Source organism: Lepidochelys kempii, chromosome 2 (assembly GCF_965140265.1).
Source record: "Lepidochelys kempii isolate rLepKem1 chromosome 2, rLepKem1.hap2, whole genome shotgun sequence".
In the NCBI taxonomy this organism is placed as follows: domain Eukaryota; kingdom Metazoa; phylum Chordata; order Testudines; family Cheloniidae; genus Lepidochelys; species Lepidochelys kempii.
In genome coordinates, this window is record NC_133257.1 from 23,474,643 (window position 1) to 23,487,981 (window position 13,339).

A 13,339-nucleotide genomic window follows, 5' to 3' on the forward strand; every position below is an offset into this window, starting at 1 on the left:
TCCATCCCTAACTTGTATGATTCATATCAACAGTGAGAACAGAAAATCATCTGAGTGGTTGTGATTCAGGTGTTAAGCCTATTAAGGAAAGTGATTAGGGCTGGTGGAATGCCTCTTTCTGTGTGTCATAATCCTTTCGCCTCTGACCTGCAATGAACCTTTACTGCCATTGTTGAATGAACACATGCAAAATGAAATACCTCTAGGTAATGCTGTGATTACCTATTGCTAACTCATATACAGCACTAGCCAGTTACTGTACTTGGAATGAGTTGGTGCGGAATCTGAAGTGGACAGACTCAGCATAAGCAAGACATTGCTGCTTCTATTTTTTCCTTCTTCTCTTGTCACTTGTCCCCCTTCGCTGGATGATAGTGATGAATGTGAAAACAGTATAGCTCAATTACTCTTTTTTTGCGTGTGGCTATCTCACCTAAGAAACATCCTATCTTTTTGTTTTCTGAAAAAGTCCAACTAACTTAAGGATATTAGATTTCCAGTAGCTGATACACACTCCCCTGAAAATGAAGAGGAAGACTTCTAGTGAAATCCTAATTTTGATTATGGCTGTACTACGGAGACAAAGCGATGTAATGGCCACTGTAACAGTACTTGGGGCAACAGAAATGTGGGTACTTTTGCCAGTAACACAAAGCTGCAAGGGACCACTTGTTCTATATGGACCTGATCCAAAGCCCACAGAACATGTGGGCCATATAGCCACTCTTATTATACTGTGCTCTTAGTAGGTGGATACACCTGGAGAGTCCCAGTGACATGCTATTGATGGCTGTTACCAAGCCTCTGAATTCTCATGAAAGCATGTTGCTATTGGTTTTTGAGCTTTGATAACTTTGTCATAGAATAAAAAGGCTTTCCCCAGCTCTCTGACTTCCATTGAAGTCCAGCACGGAAACCGGTTAGTACACTTAGTCCTTCTCTCTATGGTTATAGGTGCCACATGTGGCTTTGTGGGTTGTCATGAATCCAACTCTGAGGGATGGCTGGATGCCAGGATCAGACACAACAAAGAAGTCTTGAGATGGGAAGTACCTATTTAGGTCATGTTCTCCACGCCTCTATGCAGGGTTCTCTTTACAATATACTCTCAAGTTCCTTGTCCAATTCAATTTTAACTGCCTTGAGAAATGTCTCTCACTTCCCTAGGGAGGCTAGTTCACAGTATAACACACATTGCTATTGGATGCTTTATCCTGATATTCAGCCTACATTTTCATTGTCTTTTATTTCATCCCATTGTTTATAATTTTGCTCAAGGCCATCCAGGGGTATTTCTTCTTCTTTGGTGTTCAAGTAACATTCATCTCTAATAAATTTGGCTATTTTCCTTTATTAATCTTATGGCACATATACCACTCTTGAAGAGACACTATCAGTCTAAGGGGGCTGATCCAACCCCACTGAAGTCAATGGAAACACTCCCAAAGATTCCAGTGAGGTTTTGATCAAGCCCATAGGGAACTTGTCAAGAAGCAGGGCCTGCAGCAGAATTAGGCTGGAAGCAGAACCTACAACAGGACCAGTCTCTGGGCAACGTAACAGGAGCAGCTGGCTTGTAGTAGGCTGTCTGATTGGTTGAAAGGATCAGCAGACTGACTCTTAAGCCCGGCTCCGGGTGTTCAGCAGCTGCTCAAAGCATTAGCCCACGTCTAAAATAGTGCCGGCTTTGGACCCAGCCCTTTGCCTGCCTTGCCTCACTCTGGACTCTGACTCCTTGCTCCTGATTCTGGTTCTGACATTTGGCTCTGGCTCTGATTCCTGGCTACTGATGCCTGCTCTGACTACGAGGCACGACTGCCCATCTCCTGGTCACTGACAGATCTATAGCTAAAATCATTTAAACAGCATACATTAATTTATAATCCTGTCAAATACTAATAATTTTTAAATGCTAGATTACCTACTACTTTGGCTATTTTATTCTTTGCTAGGGGTTTTTATTTCTTGAAGATTGTATGATTTGAGGATCTTACTTTAAAAAAGGCTTAACTCAATCAACAGACATCATTATGTTAGCTTTTTGATTTGATTCCTTATTACGTGTCATATGCTGAGTCTATTTTTGTAATGGTTCCTTTCTCTTTTCAGTATCCCTGTGTAACTAGGTCAGTGGTTTTCAACCTTTTTGCATTTGTGGACCCCTAAAAATTTCAAATGAATGCGCAGACCCCTTTGGAAATCTTAGACATAGGCTGCAGACCCCAGGTTGAAAGCCACTGAACTAGGTTGTCTGAGCAGCACCCCCTTGTGGCCTGTGATGGCACTACTCACCCTGCTGCAGGTTTCTGGGTGTCGCCCTCCATAGATTTGGGGTAGTGGTGCCTCAACCTTCCAGGTATTCCCTTCTGGGGGTGTCAGAGTCCAAACAAAAAGGGAAAACAGCAATGTCAGAATCAATATCTACAGATTTGTCAAAAGGGCCCTTGTGTGTTTCCGGGAAGCTAGTCCCTTTCAGTCAGTCCTCCTGGGCCTACTTGTCCCATCCTCCAAATAGCTCACACAGGTGGCAAGTTGCCTTAAGCTCTTGGCTGGAACCAGGCTTCCCTACTTGAGGAAGTATCAGACTTCTGCTCTCCTTCCTGGTCAGCCCTGGACTGGGCTAGGTCTCCCTCTTTTAGCTTCTCTCTCCATGCCTGACATTGACAGCAGGTGTAGTGGAATGGGTTCAGTGGGCTCGCCTTATCCGTCTTGTTGCCACTGGAGAGTCTCTCAGTCTCCCTAACCTTCTTGTTGCCAGTATGAGGCAGAAAGGCCCCATCGCACTTTGTTATACAAATAAGGCCTGATTGTATCTGATCCCAGTTATACAGGTGGGGACTGGTGTAAGTATACATAGTCCATTGAAGTCAATGTAGCAACACTGACTTGCACCAGCTGAGGAGTATACCTGTATTTTTCACTAGTAATATAGGCTGTGCATATGATGTATATTGACAGCAAGACCTCTTATGATACAAAGTTTACACTGGAGGATAATTCTTACCGCATATATTGGATCCACTATTTGTATTGTGGTAGCATCTAGAAGCTCCTGTCATGGACCAGTGCTAGGTGCTGCACAAACAAAGAACAAAAAGATGGTCCTTGCCCCAAAGAACTTCCAATCTAAGTATAAGACAAGAAACAACAGGTGGATTCAGACCACCAGTCAAGGGAAACACAGGGAAACAATGAAACAATATTGGTCAGCCTGATAGGTAGCGATCTCAGTGCACCAGCTATAGAACCATTTAGGATTTTTGTGGATAACTTTCATTCTTCTTTTAGACAATGAGGCAAATGGCCTGATCCTTTTTGCCTTACTCACATTAGTAGCCCTTTTGGGTCAAATACTTTGACTTACTTTTGGGCCAAGATATAAGAAATAGTAACTTTCATAGAAGAGCCGTCTCAGTCTGAAAGAGCAAGCTGACAGCTGTGCAATACGTTTCCTGCCAGAGAGGTGACCATGGAAAGCAAAACATCTACCACTGTCTGACAAAATCCATCCACTCTTTAATTGCACCTTAACTGCCGCCATCCAGAGACACAGTGCTATACAATTTGATTATTTTTACAGTGTGCACACCAAATTTCACTAAGAAGTGGCTGGGAAAGTGTGCTTGCCTGCTCTGTGCATGAGACATCACCATTTGGAATGAGCTGTGTGTTAACATTATATGATTTGGACCATGCACTGACTGAGCATCGTATAATTACACTTCCTGATAGTCATATTAACTTTGTTTTGCAACCATTTACATGTAGCTAATTTCAGGGAGTGTTGCTTTTAGAGCTGATTGGGAATTTTCCGACAAAACGTTTTTCATCAGAAAATGTCAGTTCCTTAAAAGCGAAGAGGTTGGTTTTGATGTCTACATTTATCTAAAGTAAAGTTTCAAAAATGTCAAAAGAGGATATCTCAACAGTTTTGAAAAAAAATATTTTTCAGTTCAAAATGACTAATTTGAAATGTAAATCTATACTTCAAAAGAAGTGAAAAATCAAAATGAAACACTTAAAAATTATTAAAACAAACCACTTTGACCCAATCTGAATTTGTTTTGGATTACTGGGAAATGGAAATGTTCAAGACTTCAACTCCCCACCCCTCTCTCCCATCCTGAAATGGGACAAACTCTTTACATCTCAAACTCTCATGAGATGGGAAAACCATTACCCACCCAGCTCCTGTTGCTTTAAGCATGTTTACTTGAAAACACAGCTACTGCTGCACCAAGGCCAGGTCAGTAGAATATGAATGTGATATACTTCCCAGAAGGGACTGAGCTAATAGGATTGGTGTAGATCTAGCTGAACGTTATAGCTGGTACTTGCTAAAAGCAAGGTTGAACAAAGTTACCATTACAACCACCGCTTTCACAAACTCATAACTTTACAAAAAAAGTTCCAGGTTTGGGCTCAAATTTTGCATGAATGATCTCTGGTCAAATGTGAATTTGTTTAGATAATATCAGCAAAATTCCTCCCTTTAAAAAACACATTTCAGTGAGAGTGGGGAAAATACATTTCTTGTGTTTTAAGAATGCCTCTCCTAATCTCAGTGGGGAGGGGGATATTTGATCAGACCGGCAGGAGAGAGACAATCCCTGAAGTTCTGGAGAAGGAGGGTCAGGCTTGGCTGCTCACCCTGCTCCCCATCTGTAATATTATGTGGAGATCCAGCTTGAGCTAGGAGATGAGTGCAGGGGACTGGACTAGATGACCTCTCAAGGTCCCTTCCAGTCCTATGATTCTATGAGGGTCGGGGAGAAGGAGAATGTCTGTCATTTCCCCCCTTCTGTACGTTAAGCCCTCAAAGAATGGAACACCATTTAAACCAATGGCAATTAACCATAGGAACAATGTAGCTAGGTTTATAATGCATTTTCCATCACCTGAAGCCTTTATATCAAGATGGGATGTGTTTCTAAACTTAGTGCTCATCCAGAAATTTGGGGCCTGATGCAGGAATCACTTGGTGAAATTCTATCACCTTTGTTATGCAAATCAGACTGGATGGTTATAATAATCCTTTGTACTCCTAAAATCTATGAATGTATAATCTTTGACAGCTGTTGCTTTCTTTAGTAGTCTTTTAACAGTCTTCAGTGGCTGTCTGTCCAAACCGTTTGGTTGTGGATATCTAAGTGATATACAAGAGCATGTTTGAATTTCAGCTCTCATGGAATTATTCACTTACTGTGGAGGCGCCAGTCAGAGCTCCATAGCTGAAGGTTGAGTTAAGCTTTGCAGTTAAACTGGAGTCCATTGACTAGGCTTATCTCTTGACATACGCCAGGCCTTTCTGGGACATTTTGTGTAATTAATCACAATGTTGCACGTGGTATTCTGGGTCATATGATTTCGTCAGGAAAAATTACTCATTCCTATTGCCAGGTGGACAGGTCTGTTCCCAAGGGTTTCTGTGGAACATCTATATTCTTTGTTGATTTGATCTCCAGTTAAGTTTTGTTCATTCACAAGAATTATTTTAACTTGCACATCCAACTCTCCGTGCATCTAACTGCAATAAGTGTTGCCCTTCTACTAATGATACTTGAGCCTCAGGTCTTCCCTGCTATGCCTACTTTCTCTTCCATTTGGGAGTTTAATCAGTGCATCTACATAGCTGCAGATCCAGAAGCCTTGCCTTTCCAGAGATTCCCTTCAACCAAAATTCTCTTTGTGAGGGATCCCCAGAGGGTCACTGCTTTGCTTTATACAAGGAATGCAGACCCCTAAGTGAGACGTCACATCCTTACATACACATTTTTTTTGCACCACAGCTGGCCTTAGGTGCACTTCAGGCTACAAGGCAATTAAATATGAAGCTAACTTAGCTGAAAATATATGACTGATTCATGCATAGTAGTTCTCACTATTACTGTGTTTTATTTTATTAAAAGTTGTTTAAGAAGAGTTTAATATGTACTTTGATGTATATGTTTCTTGTGGATTCTATATGACTGGCAGCCAGAACAGTACTAGAACTTATTAAACATATGAATGTATGGTTGTAGAAAAAAATACATATTGCAATGTATCATTTGAGAGTATTTTTGGTAGTAAAGAATAGTAATTTTCAGAAACCATAAATCAGAGTCTATGGATAACATGCGGAACTGATTTTTGTCATATTACACAGTAAAAAAATCCACAAGTAATGTCTCTGACAAATTATTCAACTATAAAATGATTGTTTCAAGAAACCATGGTTGAAGCCAAACATTTCATAATACAAATTTACTCAAGATCTACCTCCCACCATAGATTTGAATTCCAGGGATTATGATTTGAAAGCTGTTTCTTTTTACAGCTACAGAATAATTATGACATCAGTGTTGTGAGTTCCAGAGCAAAATGAAGAGTGTAGAGTCCTCTTTAATATAATCTCTTATCTAACTCTAGTTTAGCTACTTCAGAGTGCTTTGATTTCTTAACATTAATTACAATCAGCCCTCTTTGCCTCAGTAAATTCCCTAAATATCTATGTATGACTTCATTCAATGTTTGTGTTTAAAATGTGTTTGATATTTTTAATTTAACAAATAGAAAAATTTGGTCTTGATGGACTATTTACGTGAATAAGAAGGTCCGGATTAGGCCTGTAATATGCACATAATGGGACACTACTCACATGGGACTTTGGGGCACAATTGTCTCCTCCAGGCTGAAGAATAGACTGCAAAGTCCAATAATCAGTTTGAAAAACTGCACAAAACATCCCAAATGGAAAGCAGGGTTATTGCTTTACTCAGAGTACTGCAAGGTTGTCCCTAATGTGGGCAGGCAGTGCACAAAGGCAAGGTGTACTGGACCCATTGAAGTGCCTTTTATTCATCAGATGACTTCATGGAGGATAGTCCATCAATGACTATTGGCCAAGATGGCCAGGAACTCAACCCCATGCTCTGGGTGTCCCTAAGTCTCCAAATGATAGGAGTTGGGACTGGACAACAGGGGGTGGATCGCTTGCAATTGCTTTGTTCTGTTCATTCTCTTTGAAGCATCTGGCATTGGCCACTGTCGGAATTCAGGATACTGGGCTCACTGGACCATTGGTCTGACCCAGCATGGCTATTCTTATGTTCATTCCACACTCCTGTTTCTGTAGGTACGGTACATTGCACATTGCTTTTGTGCATGAGAGAATTACAAGGAAAGTGCAGGCTAAGCCTATGTCTCCACTTACAAGCTTGCAGCAGTGTGCCTGCAAAAGTCTTCTTGTAAGAAAACTGAATGCTTTTTCATTGTTCTCAGATCCAAGGGTTTGGGTCTGTGGTCACCTATGCAAATTGGTGAGGCTTTTTATCCAACATTTACCAGGAAAGAGGGGGTGCAAGTGTTGGGAGGATTGTTCATTGTTCTTAAGATCCAAGGGTCTGGGTCTGTAGTCACCTAGGCAAATTGGTGAGGCTTTTTACCAAACCTTGTCCAGGAAGTGAGGTGCAAGGTTTTGGGAAGTATTTTGGGGGGAAGGACGCGTCCAAACAGCTCTTCCCCAGTAACCAGTATTAGTTTGGTGGTGGTAGCAGCCAATCCAAGGACAAAGGGTGGAATATTTTGTACCTTGGGGAAGTTTTGACCTAAGCTGGTAAAGATAAGCTTAGGAGGTTTTTCATGCAGGTCCCCACATCTGTACCCTAGAGTTCAGAGTGGGGGAGGAACCTTGACACTTGGCCAAAAAGCAAAGAGAAGAAGTGCATTAAGTCAGTAATTTTTTTTCTTTGTCTGAGGGAGGCTTTGCAATCACTGTATACAGCAGCTTTTTTCTTTTTCACTTTCTATCCACGGTCTCTGATAGACAGCATTGCAATTCCTACTGTACTGCATTATCATTTCAGCTGTTAAAGGAAGCACAAGATAATGACCAAAAAGAGCTTTAGTAATGACTAGAGCTGGTCAAATAGCATGTGTTTGAACCAGAGTAACGTGAGATTTTTCAAAGTTTTGCTTGTAAATCATTGCAAAATGGCCCCGTTAGCTGCAAAAGTATTAGTTTTTAAGTGTTCTATGAGCTCTATTTTTTTTATTACAAATTTTCACTCTGAGTTGTTGGCTTCAGCTATCTTCTGTTCACGGGGCAGGGATTAATTACATAGTGCTGTTTCTGCTCTCTGATTTGTGCATGGCACACCATAACTCCACAAAACATTGTCACAGCCTAAGTAGCAATGCTAATGTCTTAAAAATGATTATAGAAGGAGAAAAAAAATCCCTCATAGCCATTTTAAATACAGCTGTCATTCAGATTATTTTTTATTACTGAGAAGATTTATCCAAATTACATGTTAAACATTACCTTTGTTCAATCCTCCTGATTTTTTTAATTTGAAAGATCATTTGCATCAGAACAATAAATAGAATCCATTGAATTGTTTCCTGCATTAAATTATCTAAGAAACCTGTAATTCTTATGCTAGGGTTGGTGGCAATAACAAGAGTGGGATTCCTGATATCTAGGGGGTTGCTTTTTTCAAAAATAACAAAAATATGGCCTGAGTTACCACCCAGAGTCTCACTTATATCTCCGCTGTTTATCTCATTTTACTTTGTTTTCCCTGGTTGCCCTTATTGGGAAGCACTTCTTCACTCTCAAGCATTCTTGACTATTTTGGAACAGAGAACGTGCATTGAAAGAATAGGGAATGAAAACAATGGAACATGGGACATACAGCCTATATATATCTTCAAATTAAAGATTAATACTGTGATGGGTTGGATCACAGAAACCCCCTGGGAGCTGCCACCTGATGTGCCAAGACTACTTCTGCCCCTGCTTTCCTGCCCAGTCAACTTTGGACTTCAGTGCCCTGCCTGGTTTGAGCCAGATCCGCTAGCCTGCTGCAAACCCAGACCCAGGTCTGAACCACGCCCCCTAACAGCTGTAGGCTTAACTGAAAGCAGTTTACAGAAGTGTGCCTGTCTTTAACACTCAGATGCCCAACTCCCAATGGGGCCAAACCCTCAATAAATCCTTTTTACCCTGTATAAAGCTTATATTGGCCAATATTCATAACTTCAAATACAAAAATGATATGCATACAAATAGGATTAATAGATTCAGTAGATCATAACCTTTACTTAGATATGTTACATGGCATATGTAGCATAGAACATATTCCAGTTATATCATATATAGACATAAGCATATTTCCATAAAGTCTTATGGGGAGCACCGTCACAAAGAGAACCCATTGTAAATTACAGAGAGTTTATTCAAGTCTTCCCCAATCTGGTACCCCACTCATGATATGTCAGTCAGTCTCAGGGTAGCCCAGGTCATCTGCGGATCCCGTCTTCTCCTGTCACAGCTGCCTGGTCATGGTCCTACCCTGTGCTATGGCCAGCTGGTTCAGCTCTCTGGTTCAGCTTGCCCCAATCTCTGAGTGGGTCGGGACCCTGTAAAGGTGGCTTAACTCACCCTCTGCCAGTCCTCACTAGGAGTCCTTTCCACCACCACTGGTCCAGAGTCCAACCTGTCACTACCAGTTCACATTGCCTTTTTTGAAGAATTGTCTCTACTCTGCATGTCTGGTTGGGCCACATTAGGAGCAACTACTGCTAGAATCTGCATGACTGGACTTTCTTCAAGCTGCTGGCTTTCCAGATGGGGAAGTGAGAGCAATAGTGGATCCCTAGACAGACTCCTCACCAGGGAGAGAAGAGAGAACCCTTTCTTCCAATTTTTCCCCATTGTGTTCAAACTCCACTATCCAACTGCGCAAGATTGGGATTAGGTTAGGATGACCCCTAGCCCAGGATATATTTAGCACAATTCTTATGACCTTTAATGATACAATAAGGACAATTATTACCCCAAAACTCAAAACTTAGTCAAACGTTAATTCAAGCTACAAAACTTTCATGGTGGAATTATGGGTAACAAAAATGTAAATTAAGCTAGTTTATTCTGTCTTTCCTCTGGACACCAATCGAGAGGAGTAGAGTGATTTATTTCTCTGAGCCTATACCCTGGAGTTTATAATTAAAACATTGCATAGCTTATATATTGGTACCTTACAACTCTGTATCTAATACACAGCATGGCCAACTTTTAAAAAAATGGACATCTAAAATTTGGCCCCTATGTCCATATTTAAGTGCCTGATTTCAAAAACTGCTGAGCACCCACAAGCTTCATCAAGACTCTAGGTGCATAAATATGAATTTAAGAGCATAACTTTAGGCACTCTTCTTTAAAAATCTTGGCCTGTGTATTTATGTAACATACTATTGCTGTATATTTTTATGTGAATTAAATATTTGAAGGAGTTTGCCTTCTGTTTTGAATTAAAGTGCTGTGTCTGAATTAAAGTTTTAGTGAATTCAAGTTAAAGCGATAGGCTGTGCATTTTGTCTCATTAGAGAAGCAAATGGACCTTATTATTCTTAAGAATTTTGCAGGAGAGAGCTGGACATTGCAAAACACCTAGGTTTGGGAAAGTTTAGGACTGGAGGAGTGTTGGGCCACCAAGTCTGGTAAGAGTGTGTCCATGACAACTGCTGGCTGGCTGTTGGATTCAAAGTGGTTGAGTCAGAGCTGTACAGTACACAGAACACAGAGTGCATGCTGGCTGTGTGTGTGTGTGTGTCCTAGACAGAACCTCGAGGGAGGTTATAATACAAATGGTGACACAATCTCTCACTGGTCTGAATTTTATCTCAGAATGTGAGAAGGGTTCATTTACTTAAAGCAAGACTCAGACAACTGTTTCTAACACAGGATCCTTTCCAGTTGTTAATTTCCCTCCATGATTTAGATCCTGCTCCAGCTCCTATTGAAATCAATGTCTTCACTCCTATTTCGTTCAGTGGTGAAGGATTGGGTCCTTAAAACTGGTGAAGTGAACGTCTAAACCTGTTTTAACCCCCAATTATCCCAACTCACTAATGCTCCACATTTCTGTCCCAGAAACTGCAGGGGGCAAGTCCATTTCTCTTTTCTTAAACCTTGGATTTGGTAATGGTTGTTAATAATAAAAGACCAAGGCCCTGATCCTGAAAGCTACTTCATGCAGGTGGATTTATGCAGGGTCCCATTAAAGTCAGTGGGGCTCTGGGCAGGCATAGGGATCTGTTAACATGGAACAGATTCCAGGATCGGAACCCAAGACTTTTGTATGAGTGAAAACATTTTTGTCTAATCATCTGAGAACTGGCCCATTGGTGTAAATCAGTGTAGCTCAACTAAAGTCAATATAGCTATGCTGCTTTACCCCAGTTGAGAATCTGGCCCAACATATTTTATTTGCTCACTAACCTGGAAAAATAGGTGCATAGAAATTTGTAAGGCTACTTTAAACAGGGCTGCATTAAAGGCACCTGGTCTACAGCCATCAGAACATACAAGCTAAGCAGGTTTAACCTGGGCAGTAGGTGGCTGGGAGACATTCAAGAAATACTAGGTGCTTGTGATGGGGTGTGCTCTCCACACTAGCCCTGCAAGAGCTGATGTAGGCCAGGTGGGCCCAATCAGCTAATTAGGCTGGAGGCAGCCAATTAGAGAGAAGCTCACCTGTGAGGGACAGATGGGGCTTCTACAAGACAGGAAACTGGAAGCAGAGGGGGCTGCAGGGAGGGAGTCTGCAGTTTCTCCCTGAGAGAAAGGAGGAGTGTTTGAGGGGCTGCAAATATGAGTTGCCTAAAGTTACTTCCTGGGAGGAGGTAGTGAAGAGACTGGCAAATCCAGAGGAGTGGGGAGGGCAAGAAGCTATGGAAGTGGCCCAGGGAAAGGCAGCAAGATACAGGGAACGGACCTTAGCCGATATGTAAAGGGAACCTGGAGTAGAGTGTGGGCCTGGGTTGTCCTGCCAGCCACTGCAGGAGTGGCACTGGGAAGTAGAAGCCTGCCTGACACTACTGGAGAATTTTGATACTTCTGTCTCCCCTCCACCCTGGAGGGGGAAACCACAATAGTGACCTGGCTGGAGGGTTGAGTCATGAAGAGGACAGCTGCAGCTCCTGAGAGCGAGAGAGGGGCTGTAGAGGAGAAACTGATGGGGTGTAGCTGCTGGAAGGAGTGTTGGCCTGACCAAGCTAATCCCCAGAGCTGCCAGGAGGTGGTGCCGTCCAGCCGTGAGTAGAGCAAACTGTCACAATGCTGTGAGAAGTGATGCTGCTGCATCTGTAGGTGACCCAGTCTGCATGCAGCACTGTCCCCATGGCATTGGGTGAGGTAGCTTACTATACTTCCCTTGTTCATTTAATCATAAACATTAAAAATCAGTTGAGATAATTATCTCCTGATAGAGAAATGAAGGTGGTAGGTTGGGGGAGAGAGGAAAGAACATGGTGGCACCTGTATGGTTAATCAGTGAGGCCTGGTCTGGCTCCCACTGAAGTCAATGGAAAGACTCCCCTTGACTTCAGCAGGAGTTAGCTTGGACCCTGATTGTGGCTTCCATTCAGCCAAGCACTTCAGCTTGTGCTTATTGTCTTGCTGAATAGAGATGGTTGGCTGAAGTGGGCATTGTATGAGTAAACTTCGAAAGGCCTGTATTGAAATTTTTGACAAGTTATAGTCATGTTAAATGTCTAAGAGTGGGATCATCAAAGGAGACTATAGGAATTAGGTGCCTGACTCCTATTGAACTTCAATGGCATTTGGGTGCCTAACTTCTTGAAAGGCTCTAGAAAAGCCCAACCTAAGTGCTTTAGGGATGTTGATATCTGGGGTCAGTTCAACACTTCACATCACTAGTCTAGGAACACTTAAAAAGTGATGTAAGAACAGTTGTGCTAAGAGCAGCTGAAGTAATGGTATTTCATGGGTGAACATGATAATATTGAAAGCATAACACAAAGCTCCTAGAATGGCTCTGGCTAATATCGGGAGCAATACTTTACCTTCATAAAATGAATATGAGAACTTACAAGTGAAAACTTTTTTTGACTGCCAGTATGGAAAAAAAACCCATCAAATAAATGAGTCATCTATGGACCTGGAAAGAGTTTGGGAAACAGATGTTTTTACATTCAGTACAGATGTTTTGTGATAACAGCTCTTTGAGAATAGATGCAACAAGAACTCACTCTCCATGAAAAATGCCATGGGATTTCACCAAAAAAGGCATTCATCAAAATATATGAAGACAGATTTTGATGCTATTGTATGATGTAAATGTTGTGGCCAACAGACCACAACAGTGATCTCTTTGTGGGATAGAGGTATAGATTAGGTACTTATAAATTAACATGAGGTAAACTCACAGAAAAGGCTTTCGGGGGTTAGGGGAGAGGTGGAAAATGAAGCTGAGATGCTAAGTAGGGTGGTGCTGCAGGTTATTTATTGCACTGCCAAGAGATTAAATGATAACTACACGGTACCTATAAA